This window comes from Phascolarctos cinereus, unplaced genomic scaffold, assembly GCF_003287225.1.
Source record: "Phascolarctos cinereus isolate Bilbo 61053 unplaced genomic scaffold, phaCin_HiC Scaffold_2;HRSCAF=192, whole genome shotgun sequence".
NCBI lineage: Eukaryota > Metazoa > Chordata > Mammalia > Diprotodontia > Phascolarctidae > Phascolarctos > Phascolarctos cinereus.
The window spans coordinates 3,007,495-3,027,852 of record NW_027555625.1 but is presented as its reverse complement, the minus strand read 5'-3'; positions in this window follow the sequence as shown (position 1 = coordinate 3,027,852).

Below are 20,358 nucleotides of genomic sequence, written 5' to 3'. Positions count from 1 at the left end.
AGACCAGTGGAAGGAGCCCAGGACCTTGAGCCCTAAGAGGACGAAGGTCAGGGAGGAGGGCTCAGCAGCCTTCAGGAACCCCAAGGGCTGGGTTTGTTCTTGGCAGTTGGGGTGGCAGATGGAACACTGGGCTTGGGGTCAGCATAGACCTGGGACATTATCTTGCCTCTGACACATAGCCCCTGTGTAACCCTAGAAAAGCCACTTCACCGCTGTCTGCCTCAGTTGCCTCATCTGCAGAATGGCTATAAAGCCTCCCCAGGGTTGTAAGGATTGAATGAATTCCCATATCAAGTACTTAGCAAACCTTCCAGTGATCTATATACTCTAGCCAGTGTTATTCTGGTGATGGGCAGACCTGGGCTGTCTGATGATGAGGATTGGCAATGGGGGTGGGGCGCCATCTTGCTGTCAGGACAGCCTTGCTCACAAGGACACCCATCCCCCATGACCTGGGCCACCCTCTCTCAGTGGGCTTCCCCTCACTTGGGGCCTGGAGCAGAGCCTGGGGGGATAGGGTGGGGGGCATTCTTACTGAGGGCCAGCTCAGCCTGAGGCCCCTTCGGACCCATGAGACAAGGGTGGTAAGCCTGGGAACCCAGGGAGGCGCCCTTGGGCTCCCCAAGCCAGGAAGGGGGGCTGCTGCAGCATTGAGGCTGAGGAGAGATAGAGTAGGGGGAGACAGGGAGTGCCTGGAGGCAGGGAGGAGTGGGCCCAGTGAGTCTTCACAGGCCAGCCAGAGATGACAAGCCCAGGCCAAGGGCCAGGCCCTGTAAGGCAAGGAGGGAGTGCAGGGATTCTTCTGCCCATTTTACAGATGAGGAAAGTTCAGAGTCAGGCACAGGGGCTTGCTCAGCTCCCCCAGGCCTTCTGCACCAGGGTCTTCACTGACTTTTCCCCTCGGAGTGAGGCACAGCTCCAAGACAAATGGGCATGGGCCTGGGGCCAGACTGGCTTCTCACTGGGCCTTGCTCTCCCAGCCATGGCTCCTCTCCAGCTGGACCATGTGCTGCCCAGGATTTTACCTGACCTGCTTATCTCTGCCTCTAAACAATGGTGTGGCCCCCGACTCCAGTCTCTGCCTGAACATCTAAAATTCCAGAGGAAACCAGGCAGGGACATCTCTGGCAGCAGAAAGTGCCAGGCTGCTGAGGCCATCCCCGGCCTCTCTGGGCGCAGCCATCATGAGAAGAGGGATGGGCCAGAGCCTGGATGATGGATGGAGGGAGTAAGAGAGGCCACGGAGGGGCAGGGTACAAACCAGACCCTGGCAGGTTTCAGTTTCTCATTTGAGGCAAGCCGGGAAGGACCTGTCCTCTACCAACCAAGTTTCATTTCTCATCCACAGGCAAGTTCTTTGTCAGCCACGGGCCCTGCTCCTGAAGGGCCCAAAGGCCTCACCTCTTTGTCTGAGCCAGGGTTATCTCTGTGGAATGAGGGCCCATTCTTGGTACCTATGATCCTGTGGTCTCTCTCTCATCCTCAGTTTCCTCATGTTCCCCTATTTGTAGGAAGGGGGGATGGACCTGATGCCAGGGGAGTGTGGGCTCTACAGATCTTACCTTGGTGGGAAGGCTTCAGGTACAAGGCCATTCCCTGCCTCCACCATCACCCATGCTTTGGCAGATCTAGCTCTGAGTAACCCCCTCCTTTCTCTGGTCCTCCTTGTGACCTGCTGAGAGAGGCCATTAAATTAAGCCATTCAAGCCCCCACTGGGGAGTCTGCAAAGTTCTGTCGGCTGCGTCAACTTGGCCCTCCTTGGTGATCACCATGCTCTTCCTTGGGAGCTTCTCATGGCAATGCTTCCAACCCTTCTCTGCCCCCCTCAAACCCCACCAGGCCCCCTTTCTCTCTCTCCACTGAGGCCCTCGCCTCCTCCTTGATGGAGAAAATGAAGTCACCTCTTCTCTCTTCTATCTCATAGCCCCTTGGCACCATTCCCCACTGTTCCCCTCTCTTCCTGCTTCCTCTTCATCAGGGTCCATCTCTACTTGTGCCTTGCTCCCATCCTACCTGAGTGAGCTTGGGCAGGTCACATAACTTCTCTGGGGCCTCAGTTTCCTTAGCCATCCAATGAAGGATCTGGACAAGGTAATGGATGTCTAAAAGCCATAACACTAATCCTACAAGCCCCCAGCTCTGCCCCTATCTGTGAAATGGGAGTAAGGGGCCCCTAGACCATTGACAAGATCCCAGGTTTCCTGACTTCACTATAGGATTTTTAGGAACAAGTGTGTGGGAAACCAGGAGACCCTAAAGTGGGGGACACACCCCCAATAAAGAAATCAGTTTGGTTACACGGTGATGGAGAAAATGGGGCCTTTTCCATCTGTAGCTTCCAGCCCAGGGAGCCCCTGCCTCCCAAGATAGGACTGCAGTGGGGAGGGTCTCTATAAGCTTCATTCATCTTCACATTGGCCCTGCCTAGCCTCCAGACACCCAGGCCCACCAACCTCCCCCCGGCCCCAGTGGAGGAACGGCATTTGGACCGGAGGGATTCCCCCAGCCCTGACGAGCTTACCCCTAATTATGGTACAATCTGTAGGCTGGACAATCCCGGCAGCATTTCTGTCCTTCCTACATGAGTCATCTGGGGTTTCCGGGCCTGGAGAGCATGCCCCGCATCAGCAGCCCCCAGGACCTTTGCAGACTAGCTGAGCTCACTTTCTGTTTTAATCTCCCCTCTAAACAAAGCTTATCATCCCCAGCTGGGGCCGGGAATCTGCTGGGAGAGCCAGACCCAAAGGAAGCCCACCCCCAGTAAGTGTGTCTCTGGGGACCCGGGGGGCCCTGGGCTCAGGGCTCAGCTACTGAACCTGAAAGCTGCCAGGTTTGCCCAGAACTTGCCTTCCCAACCAGCTGCTGGAGCTCAGTGGTGGGGGCACCATTATTCCTATCCCCAAGCATGAGTGAGCATGTTCTAGGCATGGTGCCCATGGACTCTGTAGCCCTCCATGGGCTGGGCTCCAATCCCACCTCCATGACACCAGTCAAAGCACTTAAGGAAATACATAGGAAACAAAGTATCAACAGAACCTGGGCGCCTCCCCCACAACTACACTGTGCCTATTCCCACAAGTGGGGCAGGCATGTATGGGAGACATCCACGGGGCACGCAGGCAACCAGGGCGACATAGCCTGACAGCCCTCCCCACTCTTTGCTGGGCCTGCCCCCTTCCCGTGCCACCTCATCACTGCAAGCCCCTTCCATACACACACACACACACACACACACGCACACACACACGCACACACGCACCTGCACCCTCGTGCACACACACAGACACACACAGAGACACACATGCATGCGCACATATGCACATTCACAATGCACCCACAAGAACGCATGCACATGTGCACACACGTGCATGTGCACACACAGACACATGTGTGTGCACACAGAGACAGACACACGCACACTGTTGATGCCTCCTCTGCTCTCTGCCGTGGAGCCTTCTCACTCCAGTTGGGATCCTGAGCTGCAGTTGGGGGTGAGGTGTGGGTAGGGTTGGGGTGGTATTTTCCTCAGGGACTGTGGGCCAGGAAAAGCCTTTGAGCCATGTGACCCAAACCCCCTAATTCTGGAGAGGGGGGAGCCAGACCCAGAGAGAGAGGAAGGGGCTTGGCCAAGGTTTGCCCTCCCCCCCTTTCCAGCCTCTTTCTGTGAGGGGTTGTCTCCCCCATTAGACTAGGAGCTCCTTTGAGGGCAGGCACTGGCTTGTGCCTTTCTTTGTATCCCCAGTACTTAGCCCAGGGCCCTGCACATAGTAGGTGCTTCATCAATGTTTATTGACTGACTGACTGACTGACTGCCTGACTGATAGGCCAAACAGGAAACTCATGCCAGGGCTGAGACTGAAAGCCCACTGCAGGCCAGAGACCACGAGGGCCAAAGCTGCCCAGAAGGAGATGAGGCGCACTCAGCTGTTGCCCTGGGGGACTGAAGGTCTACAGCCTGGAGCACCACTGGTCAGGGATGGCAAAGATGACCTTCCTAGGTGGATGGGGGTCCTTCTGAGGTTTCTGCCATCTCCACTGAGTCACAGGGGATCCGCACTGCGACCCCTTCCAGGGGTCTGCTCTCCAACCTGTGCCCAGAGCAGACTCCCTTCTCTGACACCCTCAGACAAGCCTCTGCTGGAGGCCTCCAGGGAGGCAGACACCAAATCCTCCCAAGGAAGCCCACTCTGGGATGGCTCCAGTTGTGAGGAATGCTTTCTTTACTCTGTCTGGTGATCTCTGGGCAGCAGATGAGACCGTGGAAAGATCTTCCAGCCTTCAGCTCAACAGAAGAAAAGGGGGTCACCGTTACCTCTCCTGTGTTCCCCCAGCACCCCCAGACCTCCCCTGGCCTGGCTTCCTTCTCCTACTTCAGCAGGACAGCTGCCCCTGACTGTCCCCTCATGGCCCAGGGAGGACAGATCAGCTGGGTGCCAGTCCTTCCTCCCTGGAAAAGGTCAGGCCCTCAGCTGCTGGAGGGGGAATTTCTTGAGGTAATGATGTATCCAGCTGTTTTTTCCTGTTTCATGCCTGGCTTAGACATAAAAAACACCAGTCTTCCTTTTCTGGAAATCACCCAAGTACAAGAAACATTCAGGGCTGACATGTCAGGATGTAGAGTTTGGAGGAATCTTAGGGGCTACCATTTGGCAAATGAGGAAACTGAGGCCCAGCCAGGGGAAAGGACCTGCTCGAGGTCACCCATGCCATCAACTTTGTTTGAGGTTCACTGCTTGTCGAGCTGGAGAGCTCTCACTGGTGAGAAGGCATTAGGGGAGGGCATTCCAGCACAAAAGCATTAGAAGATGCCCCCAACACCTCAGGGACACCCTGAAGGCCAAAGGAGAGCTGTGTGCTCCTGTATAGGGGTGGAGAGAGGGAGTCTAGTGGGCAGGGGTCTATTTTCAATTCTGTAAATGACTCCCACTTTCTGAGTGAAATGTGGTCAGAGAGGGGCGTCAGCTGGTTCCTGGCTTTACCATGGGCATTCCCTCTGGGGTTTTGCCCTTTCCTTCCCCAGGCTTTATAGTGGAAGCTCTGTGAGGTCTGGAACCACAGCCCTGGCCTTGGAATCCCTGCTTCAGCCTCAAGCCAGTGGCCCCTCAGCCCCTCTGGGCCTCAGTTTCCTTCCAGGGAGGAGGCTGGGAGGGTCTCCACAGTCCTTCAGACCCAAAGTGTGCTTGTCCCTGCTTCCTCCACATGCACAGGAAGCTGGTCTTCCCCACCAGTCTTGGCCCCCGATACCCCCAGGCTGCCAAGGGCTGGTGCAGCTGGGGTCTTGCCTCGCTGGCAGCCCCTGACAATGGAGATGGTTGTCCATGACCAGCGGCTGAGACATGACATCAGGCTGATCTGGCTGAATTCTGCCAGCCCAGATGGCTGACGCACAGGCTCCCAGATGGGAACAAGGAGCCCCTGTCCTGTGTGCACTCCCTGGGGGGCTCAGCCACCCGCCAGGAGCCTTTCCGCTCACCCGGCGGAGGAGAGGTCACGGATCAAGGAGGGATCAGGTGTGGGGTGGGTGGACAGGGTGCTGACCTGTGCCATGAAGCACTGAGGCACCTTAGGCTAGACCCTCACTGCTCTGAGCCTCAGTTTCCCCATCTGTAAAATAACAGTGTGGTGTGATGGAGAGAGCACAGGATGGGGAAGCATGGCTTCCCATGGCTGAGCTCTGCCTCATTTGGCCTCTTACTAGGCTGAATGACTTCAAGTAGGTTACTTCCCCTCTCTGGGCCTCAGTTTCCCCACCTGCTTAGCTCTAGTGCCTAGTACACACTTAGTGTGTGTTGAATGGGTCCTTTGGCAGAACAATTCACTGATCACTTACTGCCGACCCCCCCTCCCCCTCCCCCTCCCATTCCTGGGTATCAGGATTCCACATTGAGTTCAAGGAGACCCAGACCCTAGGTAGAGCGGATGGACCTCTCCCCTCCTGGATCCCCAGTAGGCCGGGTCCACTCCCTGGCCTCTTGGTCATCGGCAAACCTCAGCTTGCTTACTCAGATGTGGAGCCCCATCATGACCTTTCCTCACAAGGCTCTTCAAGGAGAGAACGGGTAGGAGCAGAATTGGGAGGGATCTGTCCCTTGCGGATCAGTGTGAGAGAATCCTGGTAAACATTCTCATCTCCATAAAAGTACAGTGAGCTTCTCATCGCTGGGCACAAGCCTCCGAGCCAGCTGCATGACTCATGGAAATGCCCCTTCTATAGAATGGCTCATATCCCCCAGAGTGCCATAAGCACCTACTTTGTGTGAAGCCCTGAAGTCAGAGCTAGAGAAAAGAGACGCTTCTTTCATTTTCCCCTGGCCTGGCTGGCATCTGGCACAGTGCCTGGCGCATGGCAGGAGCTCAGAAGGTGCCTGAGGATTGCTTGGCTGGCTGCCTGGCTGTGCCCAGTGAGGACCCTCCATGGAGCGAGCAGGCTGGGACCCCTCACCAAGTCCACTCACTCAACTCCCATTTCTTTGAGCTGGGGCTCATCCCACCTGCCTTCAATGAGCCCAGTGTGGATGAGGAGAGATGTGGACCTGGGTCACCAGGACACGAAGAGGCACAATTGGATGGGGTGAGGGACAGAGCTGGCCAGAGGCATTCCAAGAAACTGAGGAAGGAGGGGCCAGGGGCCAGGGGCATAGGGTTGGGGAGAAGACAAAGTATCTTCACATACTTCCTCCTTGGAGGAAGGGAGGGAAGAGAAGGCAGAGAGGGAGGACTGAGAATTCCATTTCATGTGTCCCCTCTCCCCTCCAATGACCTCTATTTACTAATTGGTGTCCATGTGGTCACCACCACCCTCTCCACTTTCCCCCACCCAGGCAGGCACAATTCCTGGTACACAGTAGGTAGTGACTAAATGCTGATTGAGTTGGACAGAGCTGAAACCACAGAACGGCAGGATAGCGGGGCTGCTGCCAGGCACCTGAGAGATCGATGGTCTAGGGACAGAATCCCAGACTTGAGGAGCCGCTGGGGTCTCAGAGGGGACCCATTCCTGCATCCCCACTCTGACAGCCTGCAGGAGCGGCCAGACCTAAGGCAAGGGGAGCCCGCTGCCTCAGAAGCCAATCTGTTCCACTCTGGGACAGCTCTCCTGGGGAGGAAGTCTTTGCTGAGATCCAGCCTGAATGGCGGGCCCTCTCTGCTTGGAGCCCTGCCTTTGGGGGCCGAGCAGAACAATGTGGAGTCCTCTCCAATGCGATTGGCCCTCACCTATCTGAAGACAATGATGGTGTTATATTCTCCCAGGCTTTTCTAGACTGATTCTCCCCAGTGCCATACAAGGTCTGTATCAGCCACATTTGCGGGGGCTCCAGACCCTTCCGCATCCTGCTTGCCTTCCTCTGGATACTCTCCAGTATGAGAATGTCCTTAAATGGGAATGCTCAGACTTTAATCCAAGCCCCAGCTGCTCTCTGACCAGGGCAGGGGCCTCTCCCCACCCTAGTCCTGGACACGCATCCCTCCTCTGTGGCCCAAGGTCCATTTGCTTCAGGTGCCACTATGTGACATTGATCATTCATTCATTCCTCTAGCATTTATGAAGCACTGGGCTGGGGGCTGGGAGTCTAGGAACAAAAATGAAAGTCTCTGCCCTTGAGAAGCTTACATTCTGTTAGGCAAAACAATGTGTAAACATACATAAGTGCAAAATATAACAAGTCTTAAAAAAGTCTTTGTTAACCATTGTTAAAGGGGATACTAATAATAACTAACACCTCTATAGCGCTTCCTATGTTCCAGGCACCATGCCAAGCTCTTCACAATGATTATTTCATTGATTCTCACAACAGCCCTGTCATAGGCGCTATTATTATCCCCATTTTACAGCTGGGGAAGTCAAGGCAGACAGATAAAGTGACTTTCCCAGTGTCCCACAACTAGTGAGCAGGATGGTTTTAGAAAAACCTGGGAAGACTTACATGAACTGATGCAAAGTGAAGTGAGAAGAACACTGCACAGTTGCAGCAATACTGTGAGGATGATCGCCTATGAAAGAAAGACTTAGCTGCTACAGTCGAGACAGTGATCCAAGGGGCTCATGATAAGAAATGCCATCCAGTGCCGGTGAAGTTTAATTTTCTCACTTTCTGCATTTTGTGCTTTTGTTGTGACATGGCTAACATGGAAATCTATTTTGCCCGATTTCACATGTATAACTGTTATTATTACTTGCCTTCTCAGTGGATGGGGGAGGGAGTGGAGAGAGGGAGAGAATTTGGAGCTCCATTGGGAGTTCCACTGGGAAATCTTGAGAACATCGTCCATTATCCAGAACTCGGGCAAACGTGACGTTGAGAAATTGACGCGCAATGCTGATGAACCTCTCCTGGCAACCCAATGTTGACATAATTTTCCACAAGCCCTCACGACGGGCAGTATCAAAGGCCTTGGTCAGATCCACAAACATTGTGTGCAGACCTCTGTTCTGCTCCTGGCATTTCTCCCGGAGTTGTTGGGCAACAAACACTATATCGACCATTCTTTGGCCCTCTCTGAAGCCACCCTGGCTCTCAGGAAGATCACCATCTTCCAAGTGAAGGATCAGCCTATAAAGGAGGACTCGGGCAAGACCTTGTCAGCAATGACTAAGAGAGAGACCCCCCTGTAAATGTCATGGGACAACCTATTTCCTTTACCTTTACAGAAATGGACAATGGAGGCGTCCTTGAACTCCTGGGGAAGAACTTCCCTCTAGTTGTATAACCTGGAAAATCTCAGTCAGCTTTTGTATGAGCAGTGAACCCCCTGCCTTGTGAGTCTCAGTGGAGTAGAATCAACACCAGGTGCTTTGCCACATGAAAAGAGCTTAACGGCATTCAAAATCTCTTGTTAAGTTGGAACCTCAGCTAGGGAGGGATCGACTTCAACCTGTGGTAGATGGTCAATGGATTCAGCATTGATTGGTGATGGTCTGGTCAGAACACTATGGAAGTCTTCAGTCCCATCTCTCCAGGGTCCTGTCCTCATCACTAATCAATGTGGCTCCAGGAGCACTGAGTGGTTGAGATGCACCAGAGTCTTTGGACCATGAATAGCCTTCAGGGCATCATAAAAGCACCTTGGATTGTTACTCTTAGCATAAAACTGAATCTCATCTGCCTTCTCACTGAGCCAAGCAACTTGCATTTCTCTAAGCTTTGCTTGTATTTTACTTTTGATGGAATTAAATGCTGCCTTCTTAGAGATGGATGAACCATCCTGCTGGTAAACCCTGTGGAGTTCTCCTTTTTTCCCCTCCAGGAAGTCCTTCCCGAAAGTCCTTAATTGGAATTCATTGCTCCCTCTTCTGTGTTCCTTCCCATTTATTCTTCTTTGCATTTATTATGATTCTCACTGTATCTAAACTGTGAGCTCTCTTAAAGGCAGGGTCCAGATCTTGTATCTGTGCTCAGTGTGCTAAACACAGTGAGAACTTAATAAATACCTGTCCATTCAATGGATGGATAGATGAATGAATGGAAGGATAGATGGATGAATGAGTGGAAGGCTGGCTGGCTGGCTGGCTGAATGAATGGAAAGCTAGATGGATGGTTGGTTGGATGGAAGGCTAGATGGATGGATGGATGGATGGATGGATAGATGGGTGGATGGATAGATGGATAGATGGATGGGTGGATGGATGGATGGACGGATGGATGGATGGATGGATAGAAGAATGGATGGATGGATAGAAGGATGAATGAATGAAAGGCTGGCTGACTGGCTGGATAGATGGCTGGCTGGATGGGTGGGTGGATAGATGGATAGATGGATGGATGAATGGAAGGCTGGATGGATGGATTCAAGGAGGGATGCATATATGCATCTGTAACTTGCATAAGTGACCTTGGACAAATCCCTTCCCTTCTTTGGGACTCTGAAGAAATTAGGGGGTTGGAGGAGATGCCTTCTGTGCCTCCTTTGCATCTGTGGTGGTGCTGTGGTGTAGTGGTTCAGACTTATTTTTGTCCCAGTTTTCATTGGAATAGATTCTGGGTGGGTCATGTCCTAAGAATTATGCACAACAGACAGGCCTTCTGACTCAAAGACTAGATAATACCACAGGATAAGTGTATGTTCCAGTTTTTTGGTACAGTAATGGAGGCAGAGAACATTGGATTGTTCTGAAATTTAGTAGGTCCGTGCTTGAATGCTGCTCAATGATGATGGATTTGAATGCATGCTTGATCAAACCAATGGATGAGTAAATGAATGACTGAATGACTAAATTAGCAGATTAATGAACAATGAATGAATGAATTCTGACCCCAGCCTTGCCTGGATCCCCTCTGTGTGATGAGTTCTTTCTGTCACTCCATGGCACCAACAGGAGAACTTAGAAAAGGTCAACAAACTTGTCAGGAGGCCACATGTTTGCCCCTTGAGACCATGATGGACCTTTGACCTCAGCTACTGACTCACAGTGGAAAAATCAATCAGGAGTCAATAAGGAAAGAGCAACTTAATGATTGATTAAATGAGGCAATCATGTGATGAAGAGATTGAAGGAGAGGCTGAACGGGCTTCCTGGCACTAAGATGTCTAGCCATGGTGACCCCTGCATCAGAGAGAGTGGGCACTTGCACCTGTCTCAGAGTGGGGGGTTGTGGGTAGAGAAAGAAGTGTGCAGGGTCTCGAGGCCCCCTTCTTGAGCTGATGTTCTGTGAGCACAATGTGGTGGCTGGGTGGTGGTGCTTCATGGCAGAGGTTGGATTTGGCTTCAGCATCACAGCTTCTCCCTCCGAAGGACCGGGGAGATCTCTGCTCCAACCCATCCATAAAAGAGCATGTCCTCTCCAAGTTCCTAGAGGGGAGTCAGCCAACATCTTTTTGAAGACTTCCTCCAGAGGCAGCCCGCTCCACACTGGGATGGCTGTGCTGGTTCAGAGGTCCTTCCTGAAATCTACCTTTGTTATCTTCCACTGGTTCCTGCTGGTTCTGCCTTTAGGGGACAAGCAAAATAAAGTTCAGGTGATACTTCAGCACAGCTACCACTTCTCCCCACTGGCCTTCCTAATTCCTTCACTGGATCCTGGCATGACGCGGCCTCTGGGCCCTTCACCATCCTGGATGCCCTCCTTGGACTGTTCTCCAGCTGGTCAACATCTTTCCTAAATGGCCATGCTCAGAACAGACCCCCAAGCTTGAAGAAGGCATAGGATCGACCTCAAAGAGCTAGGCTCTTTGGGAGCAGTTGGAAGAAAGAATGACTCTGGTGCCACCTTCACCATCCATGCCAAGCCTAGGACAGATCACCCCTGATCCCCATCTGGCAGTCATCATCCATCTCATTGGACCCCATTTTTTGTGAGGTCTAGCTCTGCATTCTCAGCCCCCCAAATGGGGCCTTGGGCAAGGAGGTGCCTTCAAAAACGTCTGCCCAATTAAATGGAATGAGTAGGGAGAAAGGCCCCATTGGCTCAGGCTCCCAGGCCTTGGGACATGCGGCTAAGCCAGAAACCAAAGAAAGAATCCTCTTCCTGGGCCACTTCCTGGCCATTGTCCTCGGTCTCTTAACCCAAGTCCTCATTTGACCAGGCTGGGCACAGAGGTGGGGTGGTGGGGTGTCAGACAGAGCTAGAACCATTTCATAAACCTTGAGATTTCAGAACTTTCCAAAAATCAAAGCCAAAAGACACCAACAAAAGCCTCCACCAGGCCAAACAAGGCCAAATGACTTCTCAGAGAATACAGGAAGCTGGAGCTGGAAGGGACGAACCAGGTTCCCAAGCTGGGGGCTCAGAGTTATACGAGAGCCCCATTGATTCAGGGTAACAGACAAGGAGACAGACTTTCTGTTGATGAAATAAACATGATGTCTACCACATTAGCAGGTGACTCTTTTCCAAATATAAGTAGATGCTCCAGGGGAGACAAATAAAATACAAATTAATTTGAACACATCACTGTAGACAGGGGATCTTTTTCTAATCCTGTATCTTATATACACATGTGTTTCTGTGTGTGTGTGTGTGTGTGTGTGTGCATGTATTTAAATATACCAAACCCTCTCTTATGATGAGGAAAAACAATGAAGAAAATACGTCCAGTATAGTGACTGTATCTGACAATGTATTCAATGCTCTGTCCTAGCAGCCCCCCACCTCTGCCATGAGGGGAAAGGTAGGTTTCACTGCCTGTTCTTCAGGACACCAGGTAGTTTCTCAGTTAGTGGATGCTATCCCACCCTCGCCCACGGAGATGGGAAGGAGACCCTCTTACTGCCCTTGACAAGTTTGGGTTCCTCCTCCCCCAACTGAGATGCTCTATGGCTGCTGTGACTGCTGAGCCCTGTCAGGGACCTCTTAAAGATCATGGCACATCAGAGAGGTGCCCCAGTCTTGGAGAAAGGCAAGGGTCCCCTTTTTCCAAAAAGGTAGGAGAATGGAATTGTAGCAGGCTGGGATGGGCTGGGGGGAGTCAGGAAAGGACTCCTACAGGAGGTGACCCCAGAGCTGAGCTTTGAAGGAAGAGAGAGATTCCAGGAGGTGGAGATGAAGTGCCTAAAGGGCCCCGGGGATATGGCCCCCAAAGGCATGCTGGGAGCCAGCACTAGGGCTGGGGCCAGAGGCAAAATCCCCAGAGGTCTGAGGTCCATCCCCAGCCTGGTCACTGCTCTCTGGCCACCTCATACAGAAGTACTTCCCCAACTCTTCCTAGGCCCAGGGTGAAGGGACCAGCAGGGGTCACCAGAAAATATCTGTAAAACTGGACTCAATCCAGGTGTTCTGGCTCTGGCCAGGCCTCTCTCCATCCACACCCCTCCCACACATACCACACACAAACACATACATATCCACCACACCATACATAGCACACACACCATGTATACCACCACCCCTGGCATATACCAACTGCCACACAGACACCACATACCATATACCACATACATATCTCACATAAACACAGACACTACATACAATACACACATGCCTTGCATAAACACACACACACCACATATACCACACATTGTCTCACACACACACACATACACACACACACACACACACACACACACACACACACACACAGTACTGCTCCTCAGCTGGCCTACCTGGGGGCAGTGAGCACTGGCTATGCCAACACTCAAAGGCTCTCCTGTCACAGGTCCTGAGGAGCCCAGTTTCCCTTTCTCTCTTGGAGGAGCTGATGTCAGACAGGCCTTCCTGCCAGACGGTGTGTGCGTCCATGCCACAGGCAGGCCAGGGCAGTGGGAAGAGCAAACTCTAATTCTGTACTACATAGCTTTGCCCAGGTCCTTACTCAATCTGGGCCTCAGTCTCCCAATTCATAAAATGAACACTTGGGCCTTGACAATGTCCAAGAGCTGCTCCAGGTCAGCAGCTTATGATTCTATTCAAGAGTTCATGTCCCCAGGGGAAAGGTCTGAATGACTGTTACTGTCCTCTACCCTGGCCATTTTAACTGCTGACAACCCCCCACCCCAATGTGTGTGTGTGTGTGTGTGTGTGTGTGTGTGTGTGTGAGCACGTGCATGTGTACAAGATGCCTCACAGGGTTGGGACAGCCAAAAGGTCCTTTTGCAAAAGAGGCCATAGTTTTGGCCCCGAGAGAGGCAGCCCACGGGCCCTCTTCCGTCAGCAGAGTCCCCCAGCTGGGACACGGGTCCTCCACAGCCACAGACAAGAAAAACAAGCCCCCGTGTGGGGGGGGGCTGGCAGCCAGGGCTGCTTGGCTCAGCCCAGGCTCAGGCCGGCCACTCTCCCTTGCCCTCCAGGGCTTCGGCTGGCCTTGGCCCAGCCTCACTGGGGATGTTGTGTTCCCAAGGTCTGGAGCCGGCGGAATACACCAAGGCCAGACGAGGGTAACGGGGCCAGCTTCTGGACCCCTGCCTCGCCCAGCCCTGCCCCTTCCCCCTTGGCCTCCAGCTCCAGCTCCCTGGTTTCCTGAGCCCTGGGGCCCATGCTCCTGACTCTGGGGCTCCAATCTGTGCAGGATTCCCGGCTCTGGGAAGAGCTTTCCTCCCAGGAACTCTACAGAGATGCAGGTGGGGCTTCAAGGACTATTGCCTCCTTGCTAAGTGGTGCAGTGGGCCTGGAGTCAGGGAGATCTGAGTTCAAGTTTGGCCTCAGACTCTTACTAGGTCTGAGATTGTGGGCAAACCAATTAGCTGCTGTCTGCCTCAGTTTCCTCATCTGTAAAATGGGGTTAATAACAGCCCCTCCTTACCAGGGCTGCTGTGAGGATTAGATGAGATAATTGTAAATTGCTCCAGCACATAGTAGGTGTTATATAAATGCTAGCTATTATTATTAATTTTCAGATAAAACAACTCAGGCTCATTGGACAAGTGACTTGTCTAAGGTCACATAGCTTGTATGTCAAACCCAGTCAGCAGAGAGCACAGAGTGCTGGATCTGGAGTTAGAACTGGGTTTGAATCCTGGCTCCAACATGTAGGAGCTCTGTGACTCTGGGCCTTAGTTTCCTTATCCATAAAATGGGGAGAATGACACCCTGGATGGGTTTGGGTAGGGCTAATAAAGTCTGTGACACTTACCTTGTGGGAGCAGGGAGAGGCTGCAATGGAGTCACATGGGAAAAGTGCTCCTCCAGAGTGCCCTGGTGACCTGGCACCTGGGGGGGGGCACGGTGCCAGAGGCCTCTGAACAAGGGGGGTGCTCACTGCTCCTGCTCACAGGTGGTGACATCAAGCTTCAGAGCCCTCTGGGGCTCCTCCCAGAGATCCAGGATTAATTGTGCAGGATTGATTAATTAATTAAGTCTGGAGGACCCACACGCACCATCTCACAGGCAAGAGCATGGGGCTGGATCTGGTGAGACAGAATTTGACAAGGATGAATGTAAGGACGTCAAAACCTCCCAAGTACAGGCAGAGGAGTGTGCCTATACCCTCAAGGGACCGGAAAAAAGGTCCTGGGGTAGTAGGTGCCCACAAGCCCAGTGTGATGTGGTAACTTCCAAAAGTCCATGCCATTGTGAATTGCCCTGAGAGGGGCAGACCTTCCAGGAATAAGGAGGCAATGGTCCCCTGTCCTCTTCCCTCTGCCCTTACCAGACCTCATTGGGAGAGGTGTGAGCTCTCTCTCTCCTGTCTCTCCTTTTCTCTCTGTGTCTCTCTCTCTCTTTCTCTGTCTCTTCTCTTTCTCTCTCTGTCTCCCCCCCTTTCTCTCTCTGTCTCTGTCTCTCTCTCCTGTCTCTCCTTCTCTCTCCTCTCTCTGTGTGTCTTTCTCCTCTGTCTCTCTCTCCTCTCTCTTTCCTCTTTGTCTTTCTCTTTCTTTTCTCTTTCTCTCTCTTTTCTCTTTCTCTGTCTCTCCCCCCTCTCTTTCTCTCTCTGTCTCTCCCCCCTTTCTCTCTGTCTCTGTCTCCTCCCCTGTCTCTCCTTCTCTCTTCTCTCTCTGTGTGTCTCTCTCCTTCTCTGTCTCTCTTCTCTTTCTCTATCTCTCTGTCTCTCCCCCCTCTCTGTCTCTCTGTCTCTCGCCTGCCTCTCTCTCTCTCCTCTTTTTTTCTCTCTCTGTCTTTGTCTCTGTCTCCCTCTCTTCTTTCTCTCTTTTCTCTTTCTCTGTGTCTCTGTCTCCCCCCCGTCTTTCCCCCCGCCTCTCTCTCTCTCTCTCTCTCTCTCTCTCTCTCTCTCTCTCTCTCTCTCTCTCTCTCTCCTCTTTTTTTCTCTCTCTCTGTCTTTGTCTCTGTCTCTGTCTCTCCCTGGCCTCTCCGCTCCCCCGCCCCATTCTGGGGAGGAGAGGAGATGGGACATGGCTGAGGAAGGAATTCCTTTTGCTTGAGCACACATTGTCTGTGATGGGTTTTGTTTTTCACTCTCTGGGCATTCCCTCTGGTGTACCCCAGTCCTGGAATGCTCTCCCTCTTCCGCTCCAACTACTGACCTCCTGGCTCGACTTTGGGAAATCTCCCTCAACCAACCTGCTGTCCCAGTGTGGAGCAGGCAGTGCCTGCCCTGGGTGGGGCTGGGTGACCCTCCTCAAAGGTCTCTGGGTTCCATGGGGGATTTTTTGCTGTTATGAACAGAGTCAGCTGGCTGCTCCCTTCTGGATTCTGTGAAGGTTGCTCCTCATGTCAAATCGAGGCCCCAGGTGCGGGAAGAAGAAGGCTGCCCCCAGGTGCATGTCTGGGTTATAGCTAGGAGCATCTTCTCCTGCTACGGATGACAAAACTGAGGCCATGGGGGAGGAGGGGACTTACCAGCCCCTCAGCCAGCAAGCATTTGTTAAGCCCCTCCTCTGTGCCAGGGCCCTGTGCTCAGTGCTGGAGCAAGAAAGAGGCCTGCGGCCTGGATCGCACATACATGTTGTATGTGTCCACACGTGTAGTTCTTGAGCCACCACCTCCCTCCCCGTCTTGGCCTCACTCCTGGCTCTCTCTAGACTTGCCTGTCATTATCAGCTGCCTTCTCCCTGAGGAGCATCGGCCCTCCGCCAGGCCGGCCCCTGCCATCGATGGTTCCTTCTGTGGCCTCCCTTCGGGGGATGGGCTTCACTGCCCTCCCCACCCCAAGCTGGGCCTGGTCTTCCTGCTTTGCTGCGTGTGCCCCCCTTAGTCCCCTCGCGGGTGCTCTTGTCCCTCCATTGGAGTATCAGCCCTCCGAGGGCAGGACTGGCTTGTTGCACTTAGCATGGTGCTGGCATAGAGTGAGTTTAACAGATGCTTATTGGCTGATGCCCTGGGTTCTTCCTTTGGGCCTCAGTTCCCCCCTGGGGATATCTGGCAGCTTGGCCTCCTTAAGAAGCCAGTGGCGTCATGGGGTGACAGGGTCAGGGCTCTTCCCACCCACAGAGTTGGGGTCCCAGGAAGGAGGCTCTCAGAGCTGAGCAGGGCTGGCACACAGGCTGCCCTGGGGACCTCCACGTTTGGGCTGTAGTGGATGCCCGCCATTCCTCAAGCCCTTCCTGGGGGCTCCTGTGGCCAGCGAGCTGGACATAGGCCTGCCATGCTTTCTCTCCTTCTGCACCAGAGGCCCCTGCGGAGGTGAGAACGGCCCCAGGTTGCAGCAGGGGACATGCAGGCTGTCAGGCCCAGGGCTGGATGTCAGAGGCCCGGCCAGGAGGGGAGTCCAGCAGCCCTGGGTGGCTGCCGGGGTCCCAGCGTGGGCAGGCTGGTTATTCTGGGCATTGGCACATGGGGATGGGAGGCCAAAAAGAAGTTAGAAGCCAAGAGATAATAATTCAAATCATTAGTTCCACCAACACTTATCATTACACGCCTACACTGTGCTCAGGCTGGGAAAAAAAAGGGGTCCTTCTTTCTGTAGAGGTCTGCAAAGGGGCGAGGGTGCCCTCTTCCCACAGAGGGGGCCCAGCTCTGCACTCACAACACCAAGGTCAGTCCTGGGGGCATCGAGTCCAGATGGAGGGGGCTCCTCCCTCCCTCTCCAGAGGCTGGCTGCTCTGGGGTTCCCTGAGAAGACAATGCAGGCCAACGCCCACATCCTGCCCACTCCGCACACAATGCTGTGACAACCTGGGGTCAGTTCCTAAATATAGCAGCAGCCTTGGCTCGGGCCCCCTCCCCAGCACAGCACACGGGAGATATCCCCAGTCGGGGGCAAGGGAGCCCTACAACGGCCCCTCCTGGATACCAGGGAAAGAGATGCCCTGAGTGTCAGAGCAGGGGGGGCTTGTAGAACACGACTCGAGGATGCTAAGGGTGAGTCAGGAGACATGGTCCAATCTCAGAGTGGGAGCTGGACCTGGGACCGCTCAGGTACCTTCCGCCCCAAATCTCTAATCCTACAATCACATCTAGCCCATTTTACAGATGAGAAAACTGAGGCCCAGAGAGGGGCAGGGGCTTGGCCACGGTCAGCCTCCTGATTCCTGGTCCTGCCTGCTGATCGCAGGTGGTCCAAGAGGCAGGGAGAGGGATGTGAAACAAGGAGAAGAGAGAAAGGGGAACTCGGGACCCACAGCCTCAATTTCCCAGGAATTGAGGTCAAATCCTTTAGGAAGAGAGGAAGGGCATTGTGGGAGGTTTGGGAGGGAGAATCCTATGGGACCCAATGCAGAGCCCAGCTCCCCACCTGCGGGAGGGCCACATCAATGGGGGGTGGGGGGCCCCAATCGGCAGCTTGAGGGCAGGATTGGAGGAGGTAGATGGTGGGGGCGGTCTAGGGTGAATTGGGCTTGAAGGGACAAGAGCAGAGGGCAGTGTGACAGTGACCTGGTCAATGAGGAGATCCGGCCCATGAAGGAGAGGGAGCCTGAGACCCCACTGGTCCGGAAGGGGCTCATGGTGACCATGAAGATTAGCTCGAGGAGGCAGGAGCCAGAGGCTGAGGGAGGGAGGAGAGAAGCCCAGAAGGTCAGGGTCACAGTCAGAATCAGGAGACCTCAGAGCCTCAGCAGCTGGACCTTAGACGCTCCCCTCCCCGCCTGCACCTGGCCCCTCCCACCCCCCCGGTTTGTCCAGAGCAGGGGGCTGAACTGGGGGGGGGGAGAAGAACGCCCCGAGGGGACAGAGGGAGGGAGGGTGGGACAGTGGTCAGTGCTGGCTGGGACGTCAGGAGGCAAGTTTGAGTCCTGGCACCAACACTCCCTAGCTGGGTGACCCCTTCTCGTCCTGGGCCTCAGCTTCCTGGTCTGTACAATGAGGTGCCACGAGAAACCTCCAAACACCCTGGCTCGGGACATCCTCTCCACCTCCGTCACTGCCCCGAGCTCTGTGGGGCCGGGGGCCAGTCCTCCCCCTCCCCCCAACGTGGCTAAACCAGAGGGCCTCTTGGCTCTGACCCTGTCGCTCATGGGCTCCTGGTCATGGAAGTGTGACCCATTTCACAGTGGAAGATACAGGGATAGCCAAGGGCCTTCCTTCCTCTTGAAGTCCCGTGGAGCACCCCCCTCCCATTCCTGTGGGCTCTGGCTGGCCATCCCTCAGAGAAAGATCATGGCAGCCTGGGCCTCAGCCTAGGCCCATGTCAGAGGCAGTGGGGGAGCCCCCACTATTCTCCCCTGTCCTCACAGACATCACTCTATCGGAGCAGAAAACAAAAGAAAAAGAAAAGATGGAGGATGGACCAGGGAAGAGATGATGGTGATGGGGGGGGTTGAAGTAGAATATAACGCTGATGTAATAATTACACGCTGGCTAGAGACAGGCCCGGCAGTGCCGGTACTACCCGCCGCATTAGATATGTTAAAACCCAAGCTGGACACGATAATTTACATGTTTCATATATTTAGAATTTCTCAGTTAACAAGGCTTCTTTCCTTCCCTTCCCCTCACTGAAAGGGAAAGAAAAACCAAGCCCTGGGGACAAATTAGAGGCAGACTGGTGGCTTCCCTCCCCACCTTCCCTTTCTGTCCTTTGGAGATGGAGTGCATGCATTATGAATAGAGCACCCACTAAGCCTTCCTTTGTGGGTTGGGACTCTTAAGTTTATGCTTCACCAGCCCAGCCCAGCTACTGCTGCTGCTGGGAAAGCTTCAGGTTTACAATGGCTTCCGGGCTCCCCTGCGAGCTTCCCATAATCTCTGGCCATCCCAGCCCATCCTGGGCTCCTGCTCCCCCCCCCCCAGTTGCTCTGGAGACTCTGGACTGCCAGATCCTCTTTTCCCTCCTGCTCACACCGAGCCCTTGGGAGAACCCAGGCTATCTCTCCTCTGTAGAACACATAGCTCTGCTGACTTTCCTCTCATTGACTGGTCAAATGTTCCTTCAACCTGCCCAGACTGTCTGCCCTCCTCTATGCATCCTCAAAAGACTTTCCAGGCTGTGGCTGGCAGCCGATGGACAGATTATCATCATTCCCCTTTAACAGAGGAGGAAACGGGGGACCCGGGAGAAGGGCACTCTCTCTCCAATGCCATCCAGTGAATGTCAGGCATGACTCAAACCCAGATCCCCTGCTTCCTGGTTCTCCTCCGTGCCCCAGTCTGCCCGACATCACTGTTTTGGAAAACAAATCTCTGAAATCACCAGAAGATAGGGGGACTTTCCCATTGTATTTTTAGGTGGAAAAGGAGGTCTGGAAAAGAATGGCCAAGTGGGGCCCCAGGTATTCCATGAATGCAGAAACATCCCCTGTTCTTACCCACCCCCTCCAAAAAAAATGCTGACTGAGGAATTTTAATAAAAACAAGGTTGATCCTCCCTCCTAAAAGTGACCCTGGGACAGGGGGGAGTAGGGCAAGAATTATTATGCCCATTTTACAAATGGAGAAACCAACACTCAGACAGTGAGTGGCCCAGGGTCACCCAATCCTAGTGTCAGTGTGTGGGTTTGAACCCCGGACCTCTGATCAGAGTCTGCTCAGCCTTCAATACACCTGGCTGTGCACCCCAGACTCGCAGGGCAGCTCCATCTTGGGTCAGCAGGGTCTGGGGCTAGGCTGGCCTGACTCACTGTTGTGTCTGCACTTGTCTCAGGGAGATGAGCA